Source organism: Rousettus aegyptiacus, unplaced genomic scaffold (genome assembly GCF_014176215.1).
Source record: "Rousettus aegyptiacus isolate mRouAeg1 unplaced genomic scaffold, mRouAeg1.p scaffold_m13_p_3, whole genome shotgun sequence".
Classification (NCBI taxonomy): domain Eukaryota; kingdom Metazoa; phylum Chordata; class Mammalia; order Chiroptera; family Pteropodidae; genus Rousettus; species Rousettus aegyptiacus.
Window position 1 is genome coordinate 145,982,285 of NW_023416306.1, and position 9,227 is coordinate 145,991,511.

Sequence of the window (9,227 nt, forward strand, 5' to 3'; positions counted from 1 at the left end):
ATGGAGATGGAAGTGGCGTTAAAAAAGTATAGATGCAGAAAAGAGTTTTAACATTGATGCCGCCTGGTATTCTTAACAATGGAACAGTCTTACTCCTGAGTTATTTGCTTGGGAGTATAATTATGCTGTTTTCCAGTGTTCACCAGGAAAAGGGGTGTTTAATTGCCAGATGTGCATGCTTAGTTTATATATTGAACATTAGCAAACATATTTCACTTCCTGCTGCAGTCATACTTCTTGAGAGTGGGCATTTAGACACTGAGATGCGCTTGGGGGCAAACTCCTCATTTATTACAAAACCACATAATTCACCACACCCACTGTTGTCTCTGCCTTTATTAGGCTCAATTTCTTAAAAGACAGTAGTAATATAGAGAAGATGACATAAAGATATTTGTGTTCATCCATTAGATCAACAAGATCCCCCTTTCTGATAACATTTAAGAATCCACTTGTTTATTACTGAGTTAGAAACAAAAAGGTCTTTTTCATTTAAAAAATTAAGAACCAAAATCTAGTAAGGAAAACAGGCCAGCTTTCAAAACTGAGACTATTGTATATCTCAAGTAGAATTCCTTGATCTATTTTTGAAAGAAAAAAATGGAGAGAAATTACATATTTATGTTTTTAGAAGCTTTGTGTCAATAAACTTGTTAAATAAATTCGTGATTCCCTGGACTTGCCATTCTGCATACATAATTATATACCTCAGGAAACAGATAATTCCTTAGCTACATGTCTGTGCCACTGAACTGAAAAGTTGCACACATAGATTAAAATTTGTAATTTTAACCACAAGAAAAAGTTAATATGATAAAAGCATCAATTCAGTGGACAGATTACTCCAGAATTTTACAAACCAGCTCAGCTGCCTTAGTTATCTCCACTTTGGCTGAAAGCTAAATAATTCAATACAACCTCATTTGCTACAGAGCCTGTTATCCCGACAGCATCCCCAAATGCTTTACAGCTAATAGAGTTACAGTGAAATGATAAATCAGAACTGAGAGAGAGAGGAAGTTTAGAAGTGCAGACATATCTCGCTCTGTTGCGTTTTACTTTATTGCACATCACACAGTATTGCATTTTTTCCAAAACGAAGGCAAAACTGTCCGCAAGCAAAAAGATTACAACTCTATTGTGATATTTGCTTTGTTGTGGTGGTCTGGAACTGAACCCAGAATATCTCCAAGATATGCCTGTAGAGCGGAAAAGGGCAGTCAAATAAGAAGGGGCAAAATGGTGGATCCCTTTGAGAGTGGAAATGAAAAACTGGGAAGAGTGAAATAGAAAAAAAGGAAAAGCTGATATAGGGATTGATAATAGAGGACATTGTTATGGGTAACAGGGATTAATTCTTCAGGGACTTCCTGAGAAGAGTATGGAATACCTCCTGGAATTGTCTAAAGTGTAGGAGATTGGCCCTTATCCTGAGTGGTCAAGGGGCTGCCCCCTCTGACCACAGCCCCAGACCAGACCAGTCAGTCTGCAGCTTTAGAAGAGTTCTGGGGCCAGAAGGAAAGGTGTGCATTTACGCATACATGCTGTTCAACCAGGGAGTGAGAGGAAGCCCTCTCAGAACAGTCTACCCAGTACCAGCAAAATCAATAGGCAAGGCCAAGAGGTTGTAAGTTGGCTCACTAGAGGAATCTGACACAAGAAGAAATATTCACATTCTACCTATTTCTGTATTCTCTGATTTTTTTCACATTGAGCTCATATTATTTGATAATAACACAGATAACAAAGAAAATAATAGGTAGAGATTGGATTAAGATGGTAGATTGAGCAGATGCACTTACCTTCTCTTCCAACCCAAATCTTATAAAAAGATATTTCTTAGAACAGGAATCTAGCAGCACAGAGAAATAAGAAAAAGTGTGATAAATTTTCCAGGAGTTTTTAGGAAATCCTGAAATATAGAAGAGAGAGGCATGATCTGATCTAGAGAAAAACAAAATCAGAGGAAACCGAAACAGGTTCAGGAAAAGGAATAGTTTAGGGAAGTTCCAAGAAAGTGTCAAATGATACAAGAGGAGGAGAAGGCCTTGGAATAATTCACTGGAGTGCCTCCTCTCCCCTGCTGCTGTTAAGTATCAGAGGTTTGCCTGTAGGATAAAGAAATTAGTGGGGATCTTGGACCCAGAGGGGCAGAGCCTAGGTATCTACTGTCGCCCAGAAATAAGAGGGAACTTTCACTCTCTCTAGATAGCACGTCATGCCCTTCCTTCACAACCCTGAAGAGAGGCTATAATACATAACACTAGGCAAAAGGATTCTCAAATAAAAGATAAGTGGATAATCAAAATCACCAAATATTTTGTGGGGGGAGAACCAACCCCATGAAAGAGGAATACAAAACTCAACTAATAGAAGCACTATCAGAGGAAACTAAGTTAATAAAGGAAACAGAAGATAAACTTAAAATGAATTTAAATTTTATTCAGCAAGATTGAAAGGATATTACATCCACAACAAATAATCAGTGAGAAAGCAGAGAAATTAAAAAAGGGATTTCTGAAATTAAAAATACATTAGTTGATGAGCAGAACAGACTGAGATGAAGAGCAAATTCATAGAAGCAGAAATTCTCACCCAAACACCGAGCAGAAGACAAAGCGATGGAAAGTTCATGTGAATTTTTTCATGGTTGAAAGCCATGGAGGCGAGATCCTCAAGGTCCAATATCTGTCAAATAGAAGCTACAAAAGGAAAGAAGAGACAAAGTAGGAGGTGATAATAAGGAGAAAGTAGAATAAAAATTTTCAGAGTTGAAGAAAAATATGAATTTTCAGATTATAAAATCCTACTAAGTTTAGAGCAGGATGAAAACATTTTAAATATAGTTTAGTTTTATGTATAGTTTAAAGTTTATGGTTTTATTTATAAAATCTAAGGACTTGAATAAAATGAAATCATAAACCAAAACTATAATAAACTAGACTAACTTGCTATGTCTTGAATTAAATTAATCTTTAAAAACTATTTTCACTGAATCACAGAACCAAATTTTTTGAAACAAATTTAAAAACTACTTTTACTTAGAAATGAACATATATATTAGAAAGCTATTTCAAAACAGAAATACCAAACGAAATAAACCTGAGCTTACCCAATATTTGACTCATTCAAACCCCTGCTAACAACTATGGAAGAATCAAGAACTCATGGTAATGTATGGAAAAATAGTGCCTAGAATATATATCCTCAAGCAAGAGAAACAAAAGACATAAACAAATGGGCGTACATCAAATTGAAAAGTTTTTGCGAAGCAAAGGAAACCATTAAAATGAAAAGACAACCTACTGAATGAGAGAAGATATTTGCCTATGGTACATCTGATAAGGGATTAATATCCAAAATTTATAAACAACTCATAACTCAACACCAGAAAACAAAATAATCCAATTAAAAATGGGCAGAGGACCTAAATAGGCATTTCTCCAAAGAGGACAAACAGTTGGCCAATAGACATATGAAAAGATGCTCAACATGACTAATCATCAGGGAAATGCAAATTAAAATCATAATATGATATCACCTCCCACTTGTCATAATGGCCATCATCAATAAATCAAAAAACGACAAATGTTGCTGAGGATGTGAAGAAAAGGGAACCCTTGTGCACTGTTGCTGGGATTAAGAATTGGTGCAGCCACTATGGAAAACACTTTAGATGTTCCTCAAGAAATTAAAAATGGACATACCTTTCGACCCAGTAATTGCATGTCTGGGCATTTAACCAAAGAAATCCAAAACACTAATTCAAAAAGATACATTCACCACTATGTTCATTGCAGTGTTATTTACAATAGCCAAGATATGGAAACAACCTCAGTGCCCCTCAGTAGATGACTGGATAAAGAGATAGTACATATATACGATAGAATATTACTTGGCCATAAAAAAGGAAATCTTAACCGTTTGCAACAACATGGATGGACCTAGAGGGTATTATGCTAAGTGAAATAAGTCTGACATATAAAGATAAATACTATGTGATCTCACTTATATGGGAACTTAACAAACAAAATAAACAAATAAAACAGAAACAGACTTACAGATACAGAAAACAAACTTGATTACCAGATGGGAGGGAGGTCGGGGAGCCCAGTGAAAAAGGTGAAGGGATTAAGAAGTTCAAATTGTAGTTACAAAATAGTCCCAGGGATATGAAATACAGCACAGGGAATATAGTCAATAATATTATAATAAGTACATTTGGTGCCAGGGGTGTACTAGTCCAATTGAAAGGACCACTTCATAAGTTATATAAGTGCCTAATCACTATCCTGTGCACCTGAAACTAACAAAATAATATTGAATGTCAACTCTAATTGAAAAACAAAAAATTTTAAAAATAGTGCCTAGAGCTAAAAAAAAAAACCACATTAATTCTCTTTTTACCCTTTTAACAACAGATGCATTTCATGAAACTAAGTTGAAATTACCATTCCATTTCTAGGATCATTTAGGAGAACCGCCCCCTCTACCCTCCTAAAGACAAAGCAGCAGCAGGACCAATTGGAAAAGCCCATTTACAATATAGAGGAACCAAGCCCATTTACAATATAGAGGAACTAAGGAAAAAGGACCAAACTTTCCCTTCAGATGCCTCAAACAGAAAGGTTGCAGCAAGTGTGCAAACACCAAACTGATCACCTTTGAAGTCGCAGGTGACACCAGTTGCAAATTTCCCTCTACCAATAATGGAAAGAAGCAGAAGAACAAGGCTTACATCCTGTCATTTGCTAGTCCATGGAAGCGCTAGCTAGTCTTAGGAATGGATGAGCATCTTTCCTTATTTAGCTCTTCCCGAGCTTTTCCTCCCTTTTCAGGACTAGATTTTATGTTACCTAAGGGATGTGAGCTTGTGCAAATCTAACGGCAGGCTTACGTTGGGGTGTGGTGATGAACTCGTACCTGAAGGTGCTGATGTTCTGTAGTTACCTTGTTCAGGCTGTATTGCAAGGGCTTTCACAATAAATACCACAGATCTGGTGGCTTAAACAACAGAAATTTATTTTCTCAGGATTCTGGAGGCTAGAAGTCTGATATCAAGGTGTTGGCAGGGTTTTTTCTTCCGAGGCCTCTCTTTTGAACTTCTAAATGGCCATCTTCTCCCTCTGTCTGCATAGGGTCTTTCCTCTGTATGTCTGTGTCCTAATCTCTTCTTATAAGGATACCAGTCATACTGGGTTAGGCCTGCCCATATGATCTAATTTTACCTTAATTATCTCTTTAAAGGCTCTATCTCCAAATATGGTCATTTTCTGAGGTACCGAGGGTTAGGACTTCAACATATAAATTTGGAGGGACACAATTCAGCCCATAACCAAGGCCTCCGCACGTGAACTGCTTCTGTTAGTCTTTTAACTGCTCTCCCATTCTCCAGTTTCATGCTCCTCCAATTTTTCTTCTCCACAGTAGACAATGTACAATTTCAAAGAAGGAAATCTGATCATTCCACTCTACTGCTTTAAATCATCCAAAGGCTCCCCATTGCTTTTGGGATATAGTGTTAAGTTTCCCAGCACTTAGCACATTACCTGACACACTACATGTATGTAATAAAGGCAGAAAGCCCTGATAAGTGAATGAGTGAATAAATAAATTAATGAACAAACAAATCATGGAAACTGAAAGAGAATTGCCGTCTTGGAGATCAACAAAGAAGTAGGTAATCCAGAGTCAATTCTATTTGGCTTAAAAATATGTATTTGTAATTTTTTCCATGAGATTCACTTTCTCATTTATGTTTGAGTAAAGGTTTTTAAACGAATTCAGATTCCCTGAGACATAATTGGCAATATTTATGCCTGAATTTTACCAGCTCTTCAGCCACCATGGCACATTCATACCTAACTTACTGTCTGTAAGTGAGAAATGGAGTTAATTAAGTTTTATATTCACACCTACCACCATGTTCACCTGTGGGAGCAGGAACCTAATATCTTCCAATGTCTCATTCATAATGAGGCATAGGAAATCAATAGTGCTGGTTCAGCTAATAAGCATTTTTGTCTCTATCTGCTACACTCTCTCGGTGCCATTTCAGACTTAATCTATGGGCAGTGGCCCTGTGCCTGTCCCTACACTCCAATATACCAAAGCCTTGAGCACACAAGATTAAGAACATAGAAAAGTGGATCAAAAGCATTACAAACAGTGGGTTAATGTTGTTTTGACATTAACATGCTATCTTGAGTATTCCACACAGGGGAGAATCTGTATGTAGATAATCGAGAGTTCCTAAATGAAACCTTTGTTCTCTTCCTTTATGAATATGTATCAAGCCAGAAACTCAAGTCAAGAGAAGAAAATATACTTTAAAAATCAAGTTTGTTAATAAAGAATGGCAGCTAGAGTTCTAACCAATTAAATAATTTTGTGTTGACATAATTATTGCCAGCATCGATGGTCTTATTTCTTTATAAGCAGTTTCAAAATTCACAAATATTTCATTCATAATATAAACCCAGACCTTTGGAAAAATTTCAATAAAGTTTGGAAAGATATTGCAATAAAAGACTTGCTTACCTGTGAAAATTTATCTAATTTTCTATTCTGTGGGATATTTCTGCAGCTGCTTCACTTCTGTTTGAATATCTCTTCAATGCTTTAAAGTCTACAAGGAACTAATTCGACTCAAACATGATTTATTTTGTAGAATAACCGGTTCTTATCAAAAACATTTTTCTTATTTTCCTTTGTATATGGCTAATTCTGTTTTTAAAAGATTATTTATCATTTTCTTTTTGCCAAATGCCATATAATCATTTCTATTCAATCTCATGAAGTAAATTGCTATCATTATCCTTATTGCTAGATAAAGGAATCAAGAAATTCGGAGTTTAAGTAATTTTCAAAAAATCACATAGAACTCCAAATCCCTTGCTTATTTGAAAGAGTTGTTTATTCAAGAAGCAGTGTGCCATAGTTTTAAAATTAACAGATTCCCATGATATTCAATGTAGATGATCTATATTATCACCTGACATTTTTTAAGTCAATAATTAAATCAAGAACTTAGCCCCAAATTATATTGATCATGGGCAAGCAACAACTCTGTGCTGCTTGTTCTACTCCACCATCATCTAAATCATCAAACTACATTTCATTAAGCATCCAGCCTGAATTTTCCATAGCAGAAACTGAAATAAATGAAAACTATAGACTTTTCTTTTGGAAGAGTTTCAAAGCTGAGTGAGTGTCGGTATGCCATCACTGACCCCAGCCACTGCTTAAACCTACTTCTCTATTCCCACTCTTCTCCTGTACCAAATACTGCCAGAAATTAATAAGTAGAAGCCTGCCAACATGATTTCAGGTACTTGAGATATTCTCTGACCTTATTTCAAGACTACATAGGAATCTGCTAACTTATTTCATAACAACAAACATTAAAATGCAAATGACCTGGCTTAGAGTTAGCTTTTAAGGTATAGCCTTTTACCTATTAGAGTAAGAAAAAGTCAGTGGCACTCAGTGGCATTTTAATAGCCGAGCAATTTTTTTAAAAAGAGGGTAGCAGGGTGGGTTGGAGAGATCAGTAGACGTAGAGTCTAAAGATGTGATACTACTCTTCCTCTAGCCTCTCTACACCTATTTTTTTTCTGTGAAATGCTAACAGTGAACTAAATAGTCTCTAAGAACTCTTTCAAGTCTTCCTATCTGTTTTACATCTATAGTAAGAACCCACTAGATATTTAATATAATGTTCATTAAAATGAAAATTGAAAATCACTTCAATGTCCATCAAAATGGAATTGGTTAAACTATGGTTTAACCATACATGCACATGTGCATGCACACACACACAGACACATAAATTCTAGGTAGCCAGTTAAGTGATGATGATGTTTTATATTTCTTGATAAGGAAAGATGTCATGGTACACTGTGCATTTTTTTAGAGTAAGCTTCGAATAATTTCTATTTGACGAAGAAATAAAGTATTTTGTATTAGGAAGTACACTTCTAAAATCCTGTTATTTCTACATGGTAGGATTAAGAGTATTTCCTACTTGCTTCTCTATTTTTATATGATGTTTGGGTATTTTATAAGCATAGTATATTTTCATAATAAACAAGAAAGTTATTTTCTACTTGGGGAAAATAAAGCGTAAATAGCAACTATTAGATCCTTTCCTGTGAACAACTTTTGATTGAGGAGAGGGCCAGGGCAAGAACAAAACAGCAGTGAACTAAAGAAAAATTTTATTCGAATATTTTTATCTGAATATTTTTAGTAATAAACACGTGCCATGAAGGTAAGGAACTGTTCATGTTACACAAATTGGGCACAGCTGATCTGTTTTTCTCAGTCATCTCAGTTACTACCAGTGTTGGGAGATAGATTTGCCTGACAGGTGCTTGCTCCCTTACCAATCCATCCCACACACGATGGGAAGATTTGTCAAGCCATCAGACTGGCCATTGGATCCAATCCAAGGCTGACCATTTTATCACAGGATTAATCTCATAACTTTGTTTCCTTCATTATCAAGCTTTAATTATTTGACTTTCCTCAGGGTTGCCTACTCAGTCTTGATAATTATACTTATCACTCAAAACAAACTTGAAAAAATACAGAACTAACTATTAGAAGATGGATGAAATCAAATAGGGATCATACATGACAAGTCAGCAAAGGAGGAAGAATAGCTTCCTAAACATGACAGTTTTAACCCAAGTTGAAAATTGGGTTAAATTTTCAAAATCTTGTGGAAGATCATAAGTTAATTACCGTTCAACACTGTAGTCGTTGTCATTCAAAAGTGTGGGGCACGGCCACACCCAATAGGAGGATATCGGTGTGGGATGAAAGATCAGTGAGTCCCAGTGAGCTAAGCTTTTGATGCACTCTACTTGAGGGATCCTTCCGTTGCCAACTTAAATTATTGGTTCCATATAACGGTGGACTCTTGAACAACATGGGTTTGAATTGCACCTGTCCACTTATATGCAGATTTTTTTCAATAAATATACAGTCAGCCTTCCTATCCCCAGGTTTCGCATCTGTAGATTTAATCAATCACAGATGGAAAACAGTATTTTCCATCCAGACACGGAGGGCCAACTATATGCATCGCTCCAGGTCATTTTATATAAGAACTTGAGCATCCACAGATTTGGCTATCTGCGTAGGGTCCTAAAACTGATCCCCCTGCAGATACTGAGGGATGACTACAGTTAAGTTTTTGAAAGAGTCAAAAGTTACATGAG